We start from the raw sequence: 24,384 nt of genomic DNA, 5'->3' as shown, positions 1-24,384 counted from the left end.
CCCTGTAAGAGTTAGAGGGTAATTGTGAGAGAGAGAAGAGCATGATGTTAATTTAAGGCCAAGCTTCAAGTTGAGTTCTAGCATTAGGTTCTTTTTATTTTTTATTTTAATTAAGATTATTTTTCACATTTACACAGCAGTGACTTCATCCAGCAAACACATATGTCACTTCATGCACGTGTATAGTCTCATGGAACTTAATGGGACTACTCGTAAACATGTGAGTTACTTTATGTACAAGTGTTTTGCTGCAACAAAGCCGAGCACAGGATCAGAAACAGCCCACCATGGGTTCTCTAGCTACTACAAAACTGCAAACTATTAGGGTTTGTCTTGATAAACAGTGAGTGACACGCTGGGGTGTAAATGTACAGCACACAAGTGTGCCACGCACTAACTGTCCATATGGGCCTTATTATCGCACACTAAAAGTTCCCTAGTGCATAGGAAACTATTTAAATTTCAAAGTGGAATAGATCAAAGCACATTAGGGAACTTTCAGTGCACAGTAGCAAGGTCCTCATGAAAAGTCAATGCTTTGCACACTAGTGCACTGTATATTTACACCCTAACTTGCCGCTCACTAACTGTTCATCTAGAGTCTAGATCAGGGGTCGGCAATCTTTCAGAAGTGGTGTGCCGAGTTTTCATTTATTCACTTTAATTTAAGGTTTCGCGTGCCAGTAATACATTTTAACGTTTTTTAGAAGGTCTCGCTCTAAGTCTATATATTATATAACTAAACTATTGTTGTATGTAAAGTAAACAAGGTGTTCAAAATGTTTAAGAAGCTTCATTTAAAATTAAATTAAAATGCTGATCTTACGCCGCCAGCCCACTCAGCCCGCTGCCAGCCTGGGGTTCCATTCATCTAGGCAGACAGAAGACTGAGCGGGGCCTGCGGCCGGGACCCGGCTGGGAAGGGGCTGGCAGCCAGAACCCCAGACCGACAGCAGGCTGAGCAGGGCCGGCAGCCGGGACCCCAGACCAACAGCGGGCTGAGCGGCTCAGCCCGCTGCCGGTCTGGGGTTCCGTCCACTGGCTCCTGCCAGCCAGGGTCCCTGCTGCCGGCCCCGCTCAGCCCGCTGCCGGTCTGCGATCGCGGCCCTGTCCACATAGAGTGGGTACCTACCTTCTCCCTGGTTCTAGCCCATTCTCTTCCTCTCTCTCTGCACTGCGCTGAGGGTGGGAGTGCACCCAGCACAGGACTGGGGGTAAAGGAGCAAGCTGGGGGTTGGGGTATAAGGTCTGGCCAAGAGCAGGCTCAGGGTTGGGGCAGGAGGTTTGGGTGTGGAGTGCTTACCTGGGCAGCTCCCAATTGGTGCAAGGGGTGCAGGTGGGAATGTGTGGGGGGTGCAGTAGCTCCCGTTTGGTGCTCAGGGTGGGGGTGGGAATGTGGGGGGTGCAAGAGTCAGGGCATGGGGTGTGGGGGGGCTGGAGTCAGGGCTGGGGTCGTGGGGGGGTTGAAGGGGTCAGAGCAGAGGGCTGGGGTGTGTGGGTGCTCCCAGCCCCCTGCCCAGAACGGCTCATGGCAGGGGGCTGGAGGTGATTCCACCCCCCTTCCCCAATGCCCCATCCCCAGCTCTTCTCCGCCTCCTTCCCAGAGTAGCACACGCCCTGCAACTCCACTTCTCCCCTTCCCTCACAGGGGCCATCAGCTGATGGGTGGCAGGGAGGGAGAGGAGGAGGGGGGCCAGGAACCCAGCACGCTGGGGGAAGAGGCGGGGGAGGGGGGAGCTTGCCTGCCCTGCAGCAGCAGCCGGCAGGACAAAGCTTCTTCACCCTGCCCCGGTGAAGAAGAGCGGGCCGGGGTGGGCATGATCTTTAATGGCACACTGCTGCCTGCCGGAGTCCAGGCTGCCGGCCTGGGTTCGACAGCCGGCTGAGCGGGGCCGGCGGCTGGTACCCAGCAGGCCTCAGCATGCCATTAAAAATCAGCTCGCGTGCGTGCCATAGGTTGCCAACCCCTGGTCTAGATTCTAGACAAACCTTAAGATACTCAAGAACAAGCGTAAATGCATACAAGATACTTTGCAGGTCCTATGAAGTACCGTGTGGCTTTTCCATTAGGAGCTGAGTGTGCTCTTAAACTTCACAGGAAGCATACAGCACCTCACATGGTTATACCCTACATCTCTGGTAATAAAACAAACTCTTCACCTCCCAAGAACAAATGGCACCTAGCTAATAAAGGCCCATCAAGTGTTCTGGATGACTAAACCTCAGAAAATTCAGTTAAAATTGTGTTGGAAAACCTTTTTTTGCAGTCAGATAATGTTTAAGTGGCAACTACAAAAATAAATTAGAGAGTGACTTGTGCTAGTGCAAGGTCTGAGACTTTCTAGATTAAGTCTTTGACCAATACCTTAAAATAAACCCACACTACTGATCCAACGGATCAATATCCCACAAACTTGCATGGCTGGAAAAGAAATGCTATGGTATACATACACCATTTGAAAAGCATTCCATTACACAGCACAAACAAAATCAAAACTTTCTGATAAAAAACAAAAAAGACAAAAACAAAACACTTTCCCTGCACTTTCAATTTCAACCTAGATTTTTACTGTCCTCCATCTCAAAAAATTTCAGAGCTAGAATCAACGCCATCTGAATGCAAGTTATGGAGAAGCTTGGAATCCATACTTTTGAATGACAAAGTATCAATCTTTAACTTCAGAGGTTTGAGTGAGGAGTGTTAAAAATTACACCAGAATTAAATTTAGTGATGGTAATGGGAATAAAGATAAGAGGTAATCAGAATAACCTGACTTTAAAACATGGATGTTATCACGCTTGTTAAATTCATTACTTTTTTTAAAAAAAATTAAAAACTGCTGCTGAACGTTAGTCATTTGTACAGGACCTAACACAATGGAGTCTCAGTATTGTTTGGTGCTCCTAGGCACTACTGTAATATAAATAATAAACAACTAAGTAGAATGTCTCAATATTTTCACAAAACTTAAAGAAAAAAGTTAATATTTATACTTCTCCTGTGATTCTCTTCTACTGTAAAGAATGAGAGGCTTTCAGGACCAGTATTCCTTTTGGCCCTGGAGTAGTGATCAAAAAGATAAATTATCAATAACTGGATAATAGAGTAGACTAACTATTTTTATGGATCAATAGTTTGGAGGAAAGACAAGAAGTCAAACAATTTACACCCCAAAGAGAAATGGTAATGAAGGTACACAGCATGAAAATGTGAAAAAAACTTACAAAAAAATGGTTAACTAAACTAATGAAAATTACATTTTCCAGACTTTGCCTGGAAAATTGAATAAAAAGGAAAACAATCCATTTAAACCGGATGGTGTTAACAAAAGAAGAGGATAATCCCGGGCCACATTGTGATCTAGCTAATGTGCCTAAGCAACGGAGCACAAGATAAACTATTACTCCAATGGACTAGCTACCCACACATTGTGGGGAACAGAAGGTGAAGGAGAGCAACCTCTGCTCAGCTGCTACTATCCCCTCTCCCCCGCACACCACAGTTGTACAGGGAACGGGTGGTCAGGAACGAGGAGTGTGCAGACCCTTCATGTCACTCTGCCCTCCACCCCCAAACACTCTGGGTGAAGTAACCTGCTTTAGTCATACCAGCACAAAATACTTCTCCCACGAGTGGTGGGGGGGGACACTAAGAACCAGATTGTGACTCTGATTTAGAATCAGGTTCTTTGTCTGCTCCTGGGGTAGTACAACTATATGCTTGCTTCATCTAGCTCAGGGCTTGCAGAAAAGCCACAATTTAGCCCTTTCTTTTAAAAAATACAATGCTAAAATATTGCATATGATCATCTGTGCCAAATTAGAATATTTGCAGGATTCTAAATTTTCCTCTCACTTTTTCCTTTTCTAAATATTAAGATGTACAGTATGTCTAGTGCAATAAGAATCTCAAAATGTATATATATTTGAGGTTCGTTTAAAAAATAAGGGTGAGACACAATCCATAAGAAGTCCACAACTATCGTAGGTGAGAGTGGATTTTAAATACAGATCAGTCATACACAGTATATGTGAACAGAGTCAAATACAGAATTAATCCAAAAACACAACTGGGTTCATAGTAGTCCATAAACACTTCTCAGATCATCACTGTTTTACTTGGAGGCACCCTCTCTATCAAAGATCAACTATGAAGGATGGCTAAATTGATACTGAACAATGTCAAGCTATTCAACAATCTGAAGTTCAGTTTAAAAATAAATTTGAAAGTCAGGCAAAAAAGAGTGTTTAACAAAGTTGTCATCAGCCCAAGAGATTCCTATTTAAACATGCTTTGCTGGGGAAAAAGAAGCAGGCCTTCAGTATCCAGCGACCCATTGCTGAAGTCCTGAGAGTGGAATCTACTCTGCCCCAGCTCATTCAAAAGAAAAGAGGATACAGGATTTCAAACTTTTTTAAAAGAATTTTAATATTGTTTTAAAGGCGAACTGCAGAGAAAAGAAAAAAATGAGTTAAGGCTGGATTTTTGTGCTGATTTCCCCCTCTACCTAGGCTAAGGGTTGGGGTATTCAGAATAAATAGGTATTAACTCATTTTTTAAAAAAATTACTCCTGTGTGAAATCCTCATTACCTCCTGATTAATTAAAATATTTAAAAGTCTACTAATCTTTTAAAAGGGGAAAAAGGAGGAGCAAGGGAACTATAGACCAGTCAGCCTGACCTCGATACCTGGGAAGCTACTAGACCAAAATATAAAACATTTAAACTGTGAATACCTGGAGGATCAAAGGGTAATCACTAGCAGCCAGCACAGATTTATTAAGAAGAAATCACACCAAACCAGCTTGATTTCCTTGTTTGACAGGGTAACTGGTTTGGTGGATAGGGGGAATGTGGTGGACATAATATACTTGGACTTCAGCAAGGCTTTTGGCACTGTCCCACATGACATCCTGATAAGTAAGATGGAGAAATGTGGGCTCAGCAGAGCTACAATTAAGAGGATATGTAATTGGTTAAAAACGACAAACAAAGAAAAGGAGGACTTGTGGCACCTTAGAGACTAAGAAATTTATTTGTTTCATGTTCTCTGTGTATATAAATCTCCGCACTACTTTCTACTGAATGCATCCGATGAAGTGAGCTGTAGCTCACGAAAGCTTATGCTCAAATAAATTTGTTAGTCTCTAAGGTGCCACAAGTCCTCCTTTTCTTTTTGCAGATACAGACTAACACGGCTACTACTCTGAGACAAAGAAAGAGTAACTATTAATGGAATGATGTCAGATTGGAGGGAAGTCTCAAGTGGGGTTCCACAGGGATCTGTTCTGGGTCCAGTGTTGTTTAATATCTTTATTAATGACCTGAACGTAGCAATAGAGAGCATAGTCATCAAATCTGCAGAGGACACAAATCTGGGGAAAGTTGACAACACTTTTCAGGATAGAGCTAAAATTCAAAGAGATCTCGATAAATTGGAGAACTGAGCTATAAACAAAATGAAAGGTACTACATGAGGGAAGAAAATCCAAATGCACAAATACAGACTAGGGTATAACCGGCTTTGCAGCAGCACTGTGAAGAAGGATCTGGGAGTTGTAGTGGATCATAACCTCAACATAAATCAACAATGCAATGCGGTTGCAAAAAAAGCCCGCGGGCCGTAGTTTGCCCACCTCCGCCATAGAGGGCAGCACAAGAGGCAATAGGTTCAAATTACAGCATGGCAGATATAGATTAAATCTCAGGAAAAACTTCTTAACTGTAAGAACAGTCGCACAATGAAAGAGACTACCTAGGGAGGTTGTGGAAGCACCTTCCCTAGAAGTTTTCAAAAGGAGGCTGGATAACCATCTATCTTGAATGGTTTAGACACAACAAATCCTGCATCTTGATAGAGGATTAGACAAGATGACCTTCTAACCCTATGATTTTAAGTATTTAATATATGAGGTACTAGTATGTGAAAACATGAGGTAGATTTGTTCTATTTTTCTATTTTCATAAAGCTTGCTTAAAACCTATTAGCTCAGATGGCAGAGCTTGCAAACTCCACAGGCTGTGCATGAATGGAATGATGAGAGGATACTCGAACTCTGGCAATTACAGTTACACCAACAAGAGAGTGAAGAGGGAATAAGTATATGAGCACCAGAACAGGGGTTCTCAAACTGGGGGTCGGGACCCCCTCAGGGGGTCGTGAGGTCATTACATGGGAGGGGTCACGAGCTGCCAACCTCCACCCAAAACCACGCTTGCCTACAGCATTTATAATGGTGTTAAATATATTAAAAAGTGTGTTTAATTTATTAAGGGGGGGGTCTCACTCAGAGGCTTGCGATGTGAAAGGGGTCGCCAGTAAACAAGTTTGAGACCACTGCACCAGAAGTGAAAAATGCCTTTTAGCAAATCAGTTGAAACAACGAATATGGAGATTGGGGAGAGTGGAACTGCTATGGTATATTAGTAGTTATACCTGAAAGAAAGTGAATGGGAAGTAGGGCATGAGCTCTGTCATTCCTTATTCCCAGCCAGGACCAGGATTGGCTGCACAAAGGTACACATCTCTCTCTGCATTATAGTTTCCCTCTTTCTTTCTAATCTTTCCAGTCATTTTTGCTATCTAACTTCCCTCTAAATTAAACAAGTAGATACCTCTTTTTCTAAAGACATCCAGTGCTCATGTACTCTTCCATAAAAGAAAGCAGTGATGCACCATTACCAGTAGTCGCACAGCCCCTAGCCCACCTTTCAACTTTAAACTAGCTTTGCATGACTAGTAGGGAAGATAGTTTGTCACAGGTCTAATGGAAATCATATATTCCATTTACATTTTTGAAACTTTGGAGTGGTCCAAAAGTGCTTCCCCAAGAGCGACATGTGTGGTGGTGGAAGAAGCTAAATACAGCCTCAATTTTGGAGTCCCCGTAATGACTCTATACTACCACTATGTTGACTGGCCTGACGATCTCATAGGCAATTCCCTCAGCTGCTACCTTTATGTTCTGATCCATCCCTAATTTAATCTGATCATGGTTTGTCCAGTGTCAAAGTCCTTTTCTCCCACTGTTTGGTTCTTTTTGTAAATCTAGCCCTCACCCCCTGCACTCCAACCCCATGCCCCAGCCCGGATCCCCCTCCCACCCTCCAAACCACTCAGTCCCAGCCCGGATCCCCCTCCTGTCCTCCAAACCCCTCATCCCCAGCCCCACCCCAGAGCCTGCCCCCCACCCCCCACCCCAGCCAGAGCACTCATCCCCTGCCCCAACCTCCTGCCCCAGCCTACAGCCCCCTCCCTCACCCTGAACTCCTCATTCCTGGCCCAACCCCAGAGACCCACACCCCCAGTCAGAGCCCACACCCCCTCCTGTACCCCTATCCCCAATTTTGTGAGCGTTCATGGCCTGCTATACAATTTCCATACCGAGATGTGGCCCTCAGACAAAAAGTTTGCCCATCCTGCTCTAAATTCTTTCCTTCTGCTATTAGGTTTATTTCTTAATGCTTGTTTTAGTATCACACATTTCTTCAGGTTTTGTAAAATAAAATTAAGCTTTCAGGAAGATATGAGAGTTGTGTTTCTCTTTAGTTACCTGAAATACCTTACCCTAATTATTCTACCCCTTCTGCCAATTTCTAATATAGTTCAGCTGTATTAACTTGAGCATCTACTCCCCCCATCCAAATAAGACTATTTTTGCAAAACAATCTCAACAACATTGTGATTGGTATCATTTTCATTCATCCAGATTATATTCATATTTTGTGTAATTCCATTTGCACATTCTACAGATTCTTCTGTCATTGGACTAAATAGTCTAGAAAAAAATGTTTCTAAACCTAGGACTGCATGATGAAGCACTGTCTTCTTAACTCTTATCATATAGTGCTTTACAGCATATTCCTTTTCTTTATAAAAAATGTGTTTGGAGTTGACAAAATACTTTAAAACTCCATAATTTAAGAATACATTACTGGCTTTATCAAAGTAATAACTCGTATAATTTTTTCAGAATTCTATCAATACAATGTTCTGGGTAGTTTTCAGAATCTTTTTCCACACAGAAAACACTTAATACATATTTTTCAAAAATATATTATGGCTTTGGGGGTTTTCAGATACAATTGAATCTTTGGCATTATTTTGATATAATGATTTTTCCAATTTTTTGATGTGGCAAACAATCATGCTTACATATAAGAATTTTCTACTAAGCTAATTATCAAAGTTGTTTAGCAGCATTTGAAAGTCTGCTAAGCAAGAATTAATCTTGATTTAACAGACTACTTTTCCCTTATGGTTTTGAGTCAGGCAGATAGATTTTCAAATGTGAAAGTATACTCGTCACTGCTATTGCTGCTTTAAATTTTGCAAAATGTTCAAATTGGAAAAAAGTAACATTCAAAATGTATAAGTTACATTCACTACAATGAAGAGCTCTCTTCATTTTTCCACCTGCAGGTAAAAATTTTCTTCAAACTGTCTAAAGACCAAGAACCACAACCTCTTCCCTCCCCCATTATTTTACATTCACACCTTCTTGACTCCGAATTTGATTTATGCCCTGGAGCATGAAAATTCTATTTGTTTTAATCTCATCTAATGTAAACGTGGATATTTTCATTATATAAAATGTCTAATCCTTTTCCTGATTCCCACTAGATTGTGGTCTCTCTTCGGCTATCCCTCAGTGCGAGGATGATGTCTGCCAAGGGGGTTCATTGGTGAGTTTTTAAGTGGTTGAGGAGCCCAGTTCTTGCCCTGCAGATTTTCCCCACAGAAGTGACAGGTGTAATCTTGGAGACATAGTTGTTGGCTGGACTGTTGCGCCCTCTCTTTCCTCTTCGGTTGCTTCTCTGTCTCATGAGCACATCTGTTGTCCTCAAAGTGAGCTGTGGCTTGGTGTATGGTGTGGCGCCACTGTATTCTGTTCCGTGCCAAGTCCTCCCAGTTTGCTGGGTTCATGCCTCCCTTTTTAAGATGTACTTTCAGTAGGTCTTTGAAATGCTTCAGCTGCCCTTCTTCCCTGACTTAACTGAGAGAAGAGTACTTGCTTCGGGAGGCGAGTGTCAGGCATACATACACAGTGGCCAGCCCAGTGGAGTTGGTATTTCATGACTTGTACTTCTATACTGCTGACGTTGGCTGCAGAGAGAATGCTGATGTAGTGTGTCAGCCTTTCAAGCTGATCCTGAGAATTCTCCTGAGGTAACGCTGCTGGAACCACTCCAGCTGTTTGACATGCCATCTGTAGGTTACCCAGGTCTCACACCCATAGAGAAGGGTGGGGATGACAACTGCCTTGTAAACTAAGATCTTGGTACCTGTTTGTAGATCCCTATAATTGAAGACTCTTTTGAGTGGTCTTTCAACGATGTGCTGGCACAGTGGATCCTGTATTCAATTTTGGTGTCAATGCTGGCTGTTTGGGAAAGGTGGCTGCCAAGTTACGGAAAATGGTCCACATTTTCCAGGGGTTCTTTGCTGATGGTGATTTCTGGAGTACGAAGAGTAGTTTGTGCAGGTGAGGGTTGGTAGAGTACCTTGGTTTTCCTGATGTTGAGAGACACCCAGGTTGTGATAGGCATTTGCAAAAAGATTTAGGGTGCTTTGCACGTCTGCCTTTGTGTGTGCAAGAATGACAGTCACCTGTACACTGAAGGTGAGTGATGCCAATTCTCATGATCTTGGATTTTGTTTGGAGACATCAAAGATTGAGGAGTTGGCCATCCATACGATACTCAATCCCGATTCTGTCAGGAAAGAGGTTGTGAATGAGAATCAGGATCATGGCAAGGTAAATGGAGAAAAAAGTGTTGGAGCAAAGACACAGCCCTGCTTGACACAGGTGCGAATGGTTCAGCCTCTGAGCCGTTGCACTAAATGGTGGCAGTCATCCCATCATGGAGTAGTCTGATGATGGAAATGAATTTCTGTGGACGGCCAAATCTACACAGCACCTTCCATAGGGCATCATGATTGATAGAGTCAAAGGCCTTGGTTAGGTCAATGAATGCCATGAACATTCCATTCCTGGTGTTCCACTCTGAACTTCTCCTGAATCTGTCGTGCCATGAAGATCATGTCAGTTGTGCCTTGGGATGGCCTGAAGCCACACTGTTTCGGGGAGGAGTTCCTCAGCAAGGGGGAAGAGACAGTTTAGTAGGATCTGGGCAAGAATCTTCCCTGTGATGGAGAGGAGAACAATACCGCTGTAGTTCCTGCACAAAGATTTGTCCCCTTTCTTGAATATTGTAACAATGTTGGCGTTCTTAAGTCAGGGGGAATTTGTTCACAGGTCCATATTTTGTCAGGGAGTTGGCAAAGTCTGTGCTGGAGCATTGTTCCACCATCTTTAAAAACCTCAGCTGGGATGCCATCTGGGCCTGGTGCCTTGTGATTTTTTGTCTGGGTGATGGCATCCCGGACTTCCTCAAAAATGGGAGATCAGCAAGATGGTCCATTGCTGAGCATTGTGGAATGTCCATATCCAGCGTAATCACTCAACTCAGTGGCCGAAACAAGAGAATAAGACAATGAATTTCACCACCTGGAATTTCCACACCCTTATGGACTCTCAGCATAGTGAATTCCCAGAAAGAAGAACTGCCATAATTGGCAGAGAACTGGTAAGATTATAATGACACTGCAGCTCTTAGCGAGACTCGTCGGGCCGATGAGGGCCAATTAAAAGAGGATGGAGATGGCTACACCTTCTTTTGGAAAGGAAAGCCACCTGAAGAGAGACACATTCATGGGACTGGCTTTGCCATCAAAAATAAGATCACCAGTCTGCTTTTGGAGCTTCCCGTGGGGATCAACGTGACTCTTCGGCTCAAGCTGAGCAACAACCAATATGCCATGGTCATCAGCACACATGCCCCAACACTCAAAGACGAGGAAGACAATAAGGAGCAGTTTTATAGAACTCTTGATGCAGTCCTCGCAGCCACACCTAAGGCAGACGAACTCATCCTCCTGGGAAATTTCAATGCCAGAGTCGGAAGGGATTCCCAACTCCGGAGAGGCACAACAGGCAAAGAAGGGGTGGGAAATGTAAACCCCTCAGCAAATGTGTGGAGCATGACCTGCTCATCACAAATACCATCTTTAGGCACAGTAACAAATTTAAGACCACCTGGAAACATCCTCGGTCCAAACACTGGCACTTCCTTAACTAGGTTATAGTCAGAGCCTGAGACTATACCAATGTCCATATAACACGAGCTATGAGCGGTACCGATCACTGTTGGACAGACCATCGATTAGTAAGATCAGTCATGTACCTGCAGCTCGCTCTACCACATCACAAACACCCAAAGACTAAGGGAAAGTGGTACAACGTCAAAGCACTTCAAGACCAAGCCAGTTGCGAGACATTCCAGCAACATCTGTCTGAGTAACCTGCCTGACAGTAACCTGCCTGACAATATCACTGACGTTCAAGAGCACTGGGATCAACTTAAAAACACCATTCACAATGCATGTGCTGAAACCATAGGATATTCCACTCATTGGCATCAAAACTGGTTTGACGAAGACAACGAGGAATTCCAAGCATTAATTCAACAGAAAAGAAACGCATTTGTAACTGGCAAAAAGATTCCTCTAACAAATGAAAACATGAGGCCTATCACCTGCTTAAAGCCAAAGTCCAAAGGAGGCTATGTGACATCAAAAACAAGTAGTGGCAATAGAAGGCCTCTGAGATCCAGGATTTCATAGACCAGGATGACATAAGAAACATCTTTCAAGCAACAAAAGCTATATATGGTACAAGCTCCAAAGACCCAACCCCGTTACACCCTCCTCAAGTACAATGCAGCTATTAAACAACACTGGAAGGAGCACTTTGAGAGCCTACTAAACCACAAATCCATGGTCTCTGAAGACACCATCGAGTTTATTCCACTAGATTGGGGCACACCTACACAGCAAAGAACACACGTGTCAGTGAGTTTCAGAGCCCAGGTCAACCAACTTGGGCACATGCCACACGACTAAAAATAGCAATGTAGATATTTGGTCTTGTGCTGGACACCAGGCTCCAAGAACCTCCTGCCTCACCAGGTTGCACAGCCTGGGCTCCAGCTCGAGCCCAAAATTTTAGCCTTTCAGCGTGAGCCCTAGTCAGTTGACCCAGGCTCTGAGACTCACTACCGTGATATTTTGTTTGGGTTTTTTTGTTTATTTTACTATTTTTTAAATCTATCATTCAAAGAAATAAGAAAAAAATTTAGTGGGAATTAGCGGCATACAACAGTTGCATTCCTTAGGCTGACTGGCTGTTTCCCAAGTTTAAATGTCCTTGCAGCTTTTCCTTTTTTGGACAGAGGGCACAGTAAGTCTTGAAATCTACAACTGTAACTTTCCAAGTTATAATTCCCTCAACCATAGCCTTTTTTCTGTTATCTGAAGTTTTACTTTTCAAAGCTTCTTTATATTTAAAAAAAATAGCCTGGTGATGGATTTGTTGGAGTGTTAATTGCTCCATTTAATCTCATTACTCTAATGCACAATTGTACACACACTAACCTTTAAGCTTAAACTATCTTTAAACCAGCCTATTTATTCAGTCGTAGAGAAGAGGAGAGTGAAATCTTTCTGGAGCCTACTGCCATTGCATGTTTAAGTGAAGTGTCTACCCAGCCCCCCAAAATTAATGACTTCTGAAACTAACATACAATATTGACCCTAGGTCAAAATGTCTAGTTTTCTCTTGTATGAAGATGAGAAACCCAGCAATCTGCAGATGGGAAGGAGAAGAAATAATGAAAAAGTGAGTACATTGTTGAGTTGGAAGACCTATAACAGCAAGTGAATGGAGAGCATGCATGGGGCGGGAGGGAGTGGTGGGTTTGCAGACAGGCAGGAAGAGACTGATTTGGGAGGATACCTGTACTGGTGAGATGGACCGTGACGACCAGGCATAGTCAATCAGTTATGGCAGCTCCATCCTGTCAATGGCCACTTTATAGAAGCCAAGATGATAAAATAATGCTGCTGTGTACTAAGTCTACGGTGGCCTGGCAGAAGGCATGTGGCATTTGCTTTGGAGCACTTGAGCACAGTGATTGTAGGAAAGAGAAGACAAAGCAGGAAGAAAAATTGGGTATAAGGAATAAGTAACAATCCATACAATAAGTCTTTATTTTGCTGGTTTCACCTACAATTACCTTTCAGAAGGTTGTGATGTCAGCAGACAAAATTCATGGATTTCAGCTCATGCTAATTAATCCAACAGGAGCAGGTAAAATGTCGAGAATCCACGATCAGAGCAGATTTAAGCCCCTCCCCCCATCTCTTTTTGCAATGTATTTCCAAACCTGGTTGGATGACACTTGTTAGCCAGTTTTGTCACATTGGCTCTAGCCAGATATTCAACAGAGTATAAATCTCCAAGGAATTTACATCTGTGTGGCTGTTCTGTTTGAATCAAATCTGCATTATAAGTGGTTTTTATACCCAAATAGTGGATCAAAGAGAGTCCACTATATATGAGAGTCTTGGGCTGGAGTTAAGATTGGACTGAAGTTCGTGTACAAATCACCCCACTGCACTACTAAATCCCTTCATGAGCTGTTAAAGTCAGTTACTTGAATAGCATCAAAGGCCAAAAGGTTAACAGGATTCAGTAACTACCATCCACGTGATACTGATTCTTCTGTGAGAACCATGAAATTCTGAGCTATCATAACAACCGTGAGACTCTCACAGGCAGCTGCTTATTGAACTCAAAACATCTGGCTACACCCATGATTTAATGTTTCAATGAGGAAACTGTTACTCAGTCTGTTACTGACTAGTCACTGCCTCCTATAAACTGAATTTGGGATGTCTCTCTAATGTGCAGATTCTGTTTGACAGTCCACCCCCAGAAACCAATGGAACCCAAATGTTTTTTTTAAAAGATGCTGAAGAAACATACTGTTGTTACTACTGTGACAAAGAGCAGAAACAGAAATACAGTCCAATATACCAATAGTAGAACTATATAATTATTTTTTTTGTCCTCAACTACTGGAATAGGCCCTATATGTCCTTTACCTAAGCTTTATCCACAGACATCCACAATTTACAGATGACCCACCACAGCTGAAACAAAAGAGAAGTTAGCTTGAGTACAACTCGGAGAGGCTTTATGTCAATCCTGACGAACCAGGAGCTTGTCTACACTGGCAATTAACAGCGCTGCAACTTTCTCGCTCGGGGGTGTGAAAACACCCCCCCCCGAGTGCAGGAAATTGCAGCGCTGTAAAGCGCCAGTGAAAACAGTGCCCCAGCATAGAGGTGGTTTTTTTAGAGCGCTGGCTGCACCGCGACCACACAAGGCACGTTAAAGCGCTGCCACAGTAGCGCGTTAGCATTGCCAGTGTAGACTGACCCTAAGGAAAGCATTTTTTGAAGTCTTAACTCATAGTTGTATGGGAGGCAAAAAAAAAGGACTGTTGCCTCCAAATAGGGTTCCCTACATTTCCCTCAGCAAAATTTACTGCAAAGTAGTGGACAACCAAGTTAGTCGAGGCGGTCTCCACACAGTGAATGACATGGGCCCTCTCCATCATGAGGACATTTCGTGTTGTACTGCGGAAAATATCAAATAGATTTGAACTGAACTGTCTGCTCTAGGACTGCAGAGTGAGATCTCAAGAGTACACACTAAGGCCCAGAGTCACAAAGGCATTTAGGCACCTAACTCACACTGATTTCAATGGGAATTAGGCACATAAGTATCTGTGGTTGAATTTAGGTCAGCAATTCCCTTAAGACATCAGAGAGGTCAGAAATACTTTGTCACAGATTGAGCTTTCGACTCATGACCTTCCAGATGGTTAAAGCCAGCAAGTAAGAATTAAATCAATAGCTTTGTACCCCACTCCCAGAGAAGTACTAAAGGGTAATTTTGGACAACTGCTTTCCTATGCCAAGGACTCATGTAGAGCTCGAAAAGGGCTCCTCCCCCCTCCTCCCCATTTAGCGGAGTGTGCACATTGGGCTATTAGGAGAGTTAGTAGATGCACACACTATGGGATTTTCAGTACTTCACATCCATTTAGAAATTGAAGGTACTGGCGAATGTGGAGTTTGTGCCCAGAACACATGTCACTAGTGCTCTATAGTATGTTCTGGCTGCTCATTGAAGAATATAAGGTGGTCATTTGACCCACAAAATATTATATGGCTTAGGACTAGTGTATTTGAGGCATCATCTCTCTATCCCTGGGATACCGCTGCAGTTGTGATTAGTGGATACTATCAAACTGCACCTCATTCATTTTAAAATAAAAGGAGACAGTAGAAATATGCTCTTCATAAGTATCCCTGAACTCTGGAATTCACCCCCAGCTAGTTCAAAAGAGGTGAAGTCAGACACATTTCTCACAATTCTGTGAGAGATCTACCTCTTTTACCAGGCGCTCAGGGCTGGATTTGTGGACATAGTTCTCCGCCTTCTCTGGAGAGTCTGCTGCACTTATTTGTTTCTGAGAGTACTGACTGCATTTTTATTAGTACTACCATAGCACAAACATGTCTTAATAATGGACATTTCCATCCCCGATTGTGCCAGACACAGAATATTAAGATGGTCCATGTCCCAAAAAACTTAAAATTTAAGTACAAGACAAAAGACAACAGATATTTACGGACAGATAAGAGAGTATAAGACAACAATGAGACAGTATGGGCCAACATAATAGGCAATGTTCTAATATATAATTAAGGGAGACTTCCAGCAATTAAGTTGTTTACCTAGATAAATACTACTAAACGCTCCCTTTCAAGTGCTGGTCTGTTCTCACTTTGGTGTCAGCACGTAAGGTTTAGAGAAATAGGTAAAAACATAACTGATCAAACACTTTTTCCCTTATCAAAATTATAATTTACACCATAATCTGCTAATCAAAAGTAGTAGTATATATTTATATTTTACCCTTCCTGACAATGGAGAGCTAACCACAAACAGGTTTTAGAGTAGCAGCCGTGTTAATCTGTATTAGCAAAAAGAAAAAGGAGTACTAGTGGCACCTTAGAGACTAACCAACTTATTTGAGCATAAGCTTTCGTGAGCTACATCATCGGATCTGGAAATGGCCCACCTTGATCATCATTACAAAAGGTTTTCTTCCTCCCCCCCGCCCTCCTGCTGGTAATAGCTCATCTTAAGTGATCACTCTCCTTACAGTATGTAGGATAACACCCATTTTTTCATGTTCTGTGTATATATAAATCTCCTCACTGTATTTTCCACTGAATGCATCCGATGAAGTGAGCTGTAGCTCACGAAAGCTTATGCTCAAATAAATTGCTTAGTCTCTAAGGTGCCACTAGTACTCCTTTTCTTTTAACCACACCAGGTACTCTCATACAACTCAGTGAAAAAAATAGCTATATCCAGTGGCCACAGTATACAAGATATTGCACAATTAAATAAAAATTGCTTGAGTGCACAATTAGGGCAAGCAGTGGTACAGAGAATAGAATCCCAGAGTATTATTTAGGAAGAAAGCATGTTAGAGTGAGGAGAAAGAAGATCAGACTGCTTTTTATTGGCTTTTAAAATACCAGTAAAGTTATCAAGATAATAAAGAAATGATGTATAAGTCTGCTTTATGGAGTCTAAAAGCACAGTTTTTGAATCATTCCCTTCCTCCTCTGGGTAGGCATAATAAGCGCTCTATATGTCTAATATTTTAAATTATATTTTGACAAGTGCATGTAAAAATATTCAGAGATTAACCAAACTTTAGAAGTGAGCCCTTAAGTCAGAATGTCTCCAAGATTCCAGTTCCTCTAAATTTCAGATTAATGCCACAAGTCATTCAGAATCAGGATATACTTGGAATAGAGCAAATCTGGGGGCGCAGGGGAAGGGTTGAGTCTCCTTCAGTTAGCTATTCTCCACCACACTTTCTCTTAAAAAATAAAAGATGAACATAGAAAAGGCTCAGCTACAGCATATTAGTCCTTGCCCAACAGGGGACCTAATTTACTAACACATTCAGAAACTTTCCATTAATATCTAACATAATATTTATTAAAATGATCTGTAGGACACAGATTTCCTTCCAATTTACAAAGGCCAATATACCTGGCAGATTACATGGCAAATTATTCCATCTCTTTACCCTTCCCTGTTAACCAGAGGTAGCAATTCAACTACAATTTTCTTTTTTCTTATCAGGCATTTTATATACTGAATAAATATCAGTATGGATGTTGGCAAGTAAAACTCTCACAAAGGTGGAAGTTATTTTGCTCTAAACTAATTGACCCTTTAGAATGGATAATTCTCATTTTGGAAGGCTGAACAGCATATTCTCTGACACAGACAAACGGAAAGCTAGGGGTATTTTTGGAGTGAGTTGGAAGAGAGGAGATGGGGAACGGACGGACACACAGTGAACAAATTTGACGCATTAAGCTTCCACAGCACATTTTTACTTGTAAAAAGTTAGATAAGATCAACAAGTGATTACAGAGAAATGAAACAAAACAATATAAGACAAGTTAAGAGCCATATTTTGATGTGACTAAGACAGACAGATAGAAAGTCAATTCCTAAGCTTGAATGACTTAGGAGTATTGGGTGAATTTTCAGGAATTTTTTCATTCAAGTAAAATTGTCCTGAAAACTTGTCACTTACTACTTTGTTTATTGCTATATTGATTCTAGATAATGAAGTTCAATTACTTTACAGAGATCAATAATATTCTTTCATCTACAGTAAACTTTTCCTAGATGTTTCTAAAAGATGGATAAGAGATCTTGAAACTAAAGCTAACATTAGCTTCCACTGCTTTCCCAGTTAGTTTGTTTAGGTTTTGGTTTGTTTGTTTTTTTTAAACACACATATTATGTGATGGCAAACTCTGATCTTGTTAAACTTAAATGTATAATTATTTATTTGAATATATGAATACAAAATATATCAACAAAAATTTTAAAATTTTGTTCACAGAGCCAGCTGGCTTTTATTAGAGTACATCATTACCACATAGCTGAGGGCAGTTTAAATAGTATTCCAGTGCCACAATACATCTTCATATGTACCCAAACCTGCTCTCTGATCTAGGTCATAAGGACTCCTTTCAATGAACTCTATTCAGAAAATTCTTCTCATAAAAGAGTGATAAGTTCTATCTCAGAATACCAAGGGAGCTGCTGGAGAGGGTAAAGTCTTATCTTTCATTATTTTAATCTACCAGCAGGAGTCCAGGTTTGACTCTTCCATTTAATGATACATCCTTAGCAAACACTGCCAGGAGTTGATAATGTTTTAGGAAGTTATTCTCTTCTCCATGCACACTTACACAATAATATCGGAAACAAGATACAAAATTTTAGATACACACACATGCACAAGATGAAGTGACCTCAGAGCCATGAACTGTTATATTAAAAACAAACGGTACGGAAAAAGGTTAGTAGGCTTTCCGAAAGCAAAATTAGAAATTACAAAGAAAGGTTAGAATGAAAAGATGACAGGTTTCAGAGTAGCAGCCATGTAAGTCTGTATTCGCAAAAAGAAAAGGAGTACTTGTGGCACCTTAGAGACTAACAAAGTCATTTGAGCATAAGCTTTCGTGAGCTACAGCTTATGCTCAAATAAATTTGTTAGTCTCTAAGGTGCCACAAGTACTCCTTTTCTTTTCATGAAAAGATGGATATTTGATACACCAAAGGAGGAACTTGCAGACTATAAACAGAATTTAAAAGGATCAAGAGTAAACAGAAGAGACTTGTATAAAGAAAAAAGGAGGCAGTGAGGATAAAGATATATGCAAGAGCAGAACTAGCCAGAGTGTTGATGGTAAGGACAAGAAATTTGAAATGTACATGAATGTCAATGAAAAGCATCAAAAAGGGAGGCATCCCAAAGTTCAAGGACCAAAACAAGATTTGCCAAATGTAGCGAGGAGGGATGGCCTCCCTCAGAGTTAGACCAGGAGGGACCACAACCCAGCTTGTGGGCTGCAGAGCTAGGAAAGCCATGTCCGCCCCACAGAAGCTAAGGGGCAGGACAGGAAGCAAAAGTACTAAAGGTGAGCCCTACATTCAGTTGGGCTGGAGCTGCTGAGGGAGACAGACGCTTCTCTCCCGCTGCTGGAGCGGGACGCCAAGGAGGAGCTAACGGGGCTGCTACCTGAGGACTGGCCCGAGTTCCCAGGGCTGCCACCAGACCAAGGTGCCAAGGAGCTGCTGGGGCTGCCTCTTGAGGACTGGCCAGAGCTCCCAGTGCCGTTGGCCAACTGAGATGCCAAGAAGCTGCTGGGGCCGCAACTGGCCACCTACCCAAGAGAGATGGAGGATACCCTGATAACAAAGGAACTAAACCAAGGGAACGCAGGAAGTAGCCCAGGGAAACTAAACTACAGTCTGGTTAACTGTTGGCGTGACACTAGGTCAGTGTGTTGCAGGCAGATCCCCGCTGACCCAGTGGCGGACTACTCCACCACTGTTACGGCCCTGGGCTGGGACCCAGTGGAGTCAGGTTGGCCCAGGTCCCCCTACCACCCTACCCCTGGGATGGCAGCCTCCTCACCTTAGGCTAGGAGGCTTGCGGTAGTCTACTGTCCACCAACCTAGGACACTAGACTCTTTGGAGCTCATCCCTGCCTGAGCCCCTAGACTGCTTTATTGATCTGCCCTGATTGTAGGCCAGAGACCCCCGAACTATTTGCTGCCCCACCCTGACTGAGGGCCTGGGCTTATAGCCCTTGTTGCTCTGCCCTGACTGCAGACCAGAGCCCCCAACTGTTTTCTGCCCCGCCCTGACTGAGGGTCTGGGCTCAGAGACTCACTATTGCTCAGCCTGGATCAAGCAACCTAAACTTTGAAGACTGCTAATTCCCCCTAACTGATTGCAGTGCTAAGGGCATGACAGCAAGGAGGCGCGACCTCCCTCAGAGTTAGACCAAGAGCGACAGCAATGTATGCTTACGCCAAAGTTTCAGAGAGACTGAAGGGGACTGAGGTGGTAGAAAGCAGGTAAAGTGAAAGAGTTAATTATGGTATAGACAACAGTTTTTGCCATAGGTGTAAGAACATTTAGAGATGCTGTAGAGATAGAAGAGGATTTGGAAGACGTGACAATTAAATATAACTGAACACGGGGGGTGGGGGGAGGCAGAAAAGACGACAGAGGTATTACTGATCATACTGGAGAAAAGAGATGTGAGTAATTCAGGTTTTTGCAATACTGAGTTTAAGATGGCAACAGAACGATGTCAAACAGCTGTAGGATGTCAAACAGCTGGAAAGTTAAAAAAATTAACGATGGGATAGACAGAAGTGAGGGAAGTCAGGACTGGCGAACGGAATATACTCAAGATTTAAAAGCTGAAAGAAAACTCAGTGAAAAAGGAAGAGAGATTTTATGAAAGATCAGGAGGAGGAGAAGGAGGAGCAAGAAGTCAAAGCTCTCACACTTCAGTTAAAGAGATTTCTGATCTTGGACAGAGACTGAGGAAGAAATAACATTAACTCTCTTCCCCGATGAAGTCATGTAACGATGCTATTATTTGCCTGCTCTTTCTTCAGCTATTTTGCAAAGGGAAAAAACAAATCTGCAGTGCAGGAAAATACAAAGGATGGGCCAGGGCCGGGGATTAGTAGGATAAAATGCTGAGAAAGGAGAGCAAGAGTAATGTGACCCCTGCAATAGGAGTTGCATGCCACATGATCCATGGAATTATGCTTTATAGATACAAAAACTGAGTTCCTAGTAGCAGTTCAGAAGTCTAAACTAGAGCTACTGGGAGAAAAGACATTACAGAGACTGTTACCAACTACATTAGGCTCCAAATCATTTTTGTAATAATATCTAGCTTTTTATATTGCATCTTTTATCAATAGATGTCACTACACTTTACATAGGTCAATATCATTATCTCCATTTTACAGATGGAGAAATGGAGGCAGAGGAGGGAAGTGACTTACCCAAGGTCTCCCAGCAAGCCAGTGGCAGAGCCAGGGTATTCAAACCAGGTCTACTAAATCCCAGTCCAGTGTTCTATCCAACCTCATGTGTTTCAATAGAGTAATGATAGAATTAGCTTGGTCTCTAGCCCTTTCAACCAAATCCAGAACATAGTGATCCACTTCCAGATGAAGCTAATACAGCAAAAGATCAAACTCTCCAAAAAGTTCTTCAGGGACTATTCATGCTGATCTTATCCTCTGCAGTTTAAATTTAGGGTATTCTTAATCTCCCTCAGAAGAGCAGATTAATCTCAGGAGTCCACAGTCAAGTTGCAAACAAGACTTTTTAACCTTGCAGATTACACATCTGCAGCCTCAAGCCAAGGTAAAACAGGTTGTGGTCTACTGGTTTGAAACTTTGCTGTTAAAGTCATTTTCCTGACATCACTAAATTTCTTCTGATGACAAGTTAATGTTCCTCAATCCACTGAAAGTCCTTACAGAAATCAGAAGGGCTCCTAGACTGACTCCCATACATTCACTCATAACTGCAATGAGTTGAGCAGGGAACATATTTGCACAAGAGCATGAATCACCTCTTGATGTGATTGTATCATTATTGAGATCACTGGATGGAGCCCAATTTTACCAAGGCTTACTGGTGAAGATGGGCAGCCACCACTTTCATGTACTTGATATACATTCTTGAAGCTCCTGGCAGCCTGAAAATTAACACTTTGTACTCAGTGATTTTTGCCCAACTGGAACCTGAGACACTTCCTATGCCTCTGTCTTTCTGAGGTACACATCAAGGGCCTCAGACCAGTTTTGAGACTTTAAAGAGGTACGTTTCCCCATAGAAGTCATATGGAATTTCAAATTTTTTTTAAATCTCGAAGAGTACTGAATATACATCTCTTTGGGGAGAGCAAAATAACAGAAAATAGAATAAAATAATTTTTTTTAAAGCCCCCACTCTGCCCTTCTAAGACTCACGTTCCACTTCTATCATTTTTATTTTAAAATGGGAGTTGATTTTACCCTGCAGAAGGATCTCCTAAAATGAATTATTAAAAAGGCACGGAGAAAAAGATTGGTTTTGATCTGACTCTTGGCCATGACAGTGAACTCTGGAACAATAAAAGTGGGATCCAAGATCCTCTGGAAAAAACAAACAAGAAAAAAACAATACCAAGAAACTCCCCAAATTTCTTTACTGAACCCAGAGAAGCAGCTGAGAGCCTAGAGACCAAAGAAAAACCACCTTGCCCTCTGCTGACCCTTGAAAGACTTTTCAGAGTGGGACACTCTGGATTCCTGAAGGAAGTGGAATCGCTGAGTAGCGGTTCGCAAACCACGGGCCACTTGCAGCCCAATCAGCACACTGCTGCAATCCATGTGACATCCTAAGGCCATAAAGGTAGTATATATTTATATTTTGTGTGGATGTGGCCCACAATAGTAAATAGGTTGAGAATCACTGCCCTTGAGGAAGAGAGCCAATAAAACTGACCTTCCAATATGAGGCATATGACCACTTCTTCCAAAAGGACACCTGCACCAACTGCAACTAAAATAAAAATAGCCGTAAAAGGGCAGATAAAAAAAATAAACAGAACAATGAGGGATGCATTGAGGACACTGCATGCAATCTGAAGTTGCTATAACTTTGGGAGTTAAAAGAACTAAGGAAAGTTTGGGGCCCCCCCTCCCTTTATACCTTTGGTACCCTCTGCAAGGGATGAGTCGCCCTAATGGACACTGCTCTCTAGAAGATTCTGCAGCTCAATGCTGGTGCCACAAGCGGGAATTTACAGAAGCCACTCTAAAAAGAAAGATGACTGTCTCAGAGGTTGAGTCATAGTTATGAATCTGGTAGTCTTCAATTTCTCCAAGGTTTCAAGAGTCTTTGGAAAAAAAATCTGCTCTTCAAACAGCAGGTCTATCACTTTTATTAGACCAGAAGTGGGCAAATTTTTTGGCCCAAGGGCCACATTGGGGTTGCAAAACAGTATGAAGGGCAGGGTAGGGAGGGCTGTGCCTCCCCAAACAGCCTGGCCCCTGCCCCCTATCCGTCCCCTCCCACTTCCCATCCCCTGACTGCCCCCCTCAGAAGGCCCGACCGATCCAACCCCCCCACCCCCTGACTGTCCCCTCTCGGGAACCCCCTGCCCCAACCCACCCACCCCCCACTCCCTGTCCCCTGACTGCCCTAACCCCTATCCACACCGCCACCCCCAACCGCCCCCCAGGACCTCCTGCCTCTTATCAAATCCGCCGGCCCTGTCCGCGTGGCAGCATAGCTGCGGGAAAGGGGGGATAGCGGGGGAGGGGCCGTGGGCTAGCCTCCCTGGCCGGGAGCTCAAGGGCCAGGCAGGACAGTCCCGCGAGCCGGATGTGGCCCGTGGGCCATAGTTTGCCCACCTCTGAATTAGACTCTCAAATCAGAAGGTCAGAATCTCAGTGCAAAGAGTCCCTGCAAACAATAACGTTTGAAAAACTAAATGCTGACTAAAATGAGGCCCACACTGTGAACCTTGCCACCTCCTGACTTAATTTCCTTGAACTCCAACCTCTTTTCAAGAATGTGATCAGTGAGAACATCTAAAACAGCTCAACTACTTCATCATTAACTATATTAATTTAGGTCCAACATGCCATACAAGATGTCAGACTTGAACCATAAACTAGGAACAGAACACAGTCACCTTTGTTACAGCTTTCTTGTGAAGCAAGCAGTAAACTGAATCTGTAGAGAGATCACCTAATATGCTGGGCTCCCACAAGATACCATTTACCTTGCAGAAAATCAGAAAAAGGAACTATACCATCTCCAGAGGCTACCAAAAGAAAAAAAAAAAATCAAACAATGAAACACTGAATTCGTCCTGTGATGCAATGAAACAGGATATATTTGTTGTAAGCTACCCTATTATATTATTTATTGTTTCTGGCAGAGAGCAACATATAAACACCACCAGTACAGTCCTTCTCCTGAAGAGTTTACAAAGCTTTTCTTTTAAAAAATGGAAGACATACAGAGAGCAAAGGAAACAAAAACATAAAAAGAAAGGAAAAAGTTGGCCAAGTGAAAGTACCAATAGGTTAAGTCCTGTTAATGAGATTTTAGTGAAGTGTTTTTAAAGAAAAAAAAAATAGATGTATAGCTAATTCCAAACTACATTACAACCAACAATAGTTATTTGTTGGTGTCACAATAAGAGAGAGACTTCAGAAGGAATTTGAATGAGCAAAGGATTATGGCCTGACAGACCAGCTCATTAAGAGCATTTCAAATAAAAGCATAAAAAAAGCTGCAGCATACAACTGATTTAAAATACAAGCAGCTGGATTTCTAATAGTTACTACAATCCTAACAGGGTTAATATGAACAGGCTTTATTTTATTTGTCTGTTGGGGTGAAGGAAATCTGGAGATGCTACTCCAAAGTGAGTCACAGAAGGCATGAATATCTTGATAAAATTAACATATTGGTAG

General features: G+C 42.5%; 1 protein-coding gene across 4 annotated transcripts in view; it reads right to left on the bottom strand.

Moving 5' to 3' along the window:
• ROCK1 (Rho associated coiled-coil containing protein kinase 1) overlaps positions 1 to 24,384 on the bottom strand; it is a 186,064-nt gene that overhangs the window by 125,246 nt on the left and 36,434 nt on the right. The window lies entirely within an intron of this gene.

Source organism: Lepidochelys kempii, chromosome 2, assembly GCF_965140285.1.
Source record: "Lepidochelys kempii isolate rLepKem1 chromosome 2, rLepKem1.hap1, whole genome shotgun sequence".
Taxonomy (NCBI): domain Eukaryota; kingdom Metazoa; phylum Chordata; order Testudines; family Cheloniidae; genus Lepidochelys; species Lepidochelys kempii.
Note: the sequence above shows the minus strand (reverse complement) of the source record. Positions and strands in the feature narration are given on the sequence as shown.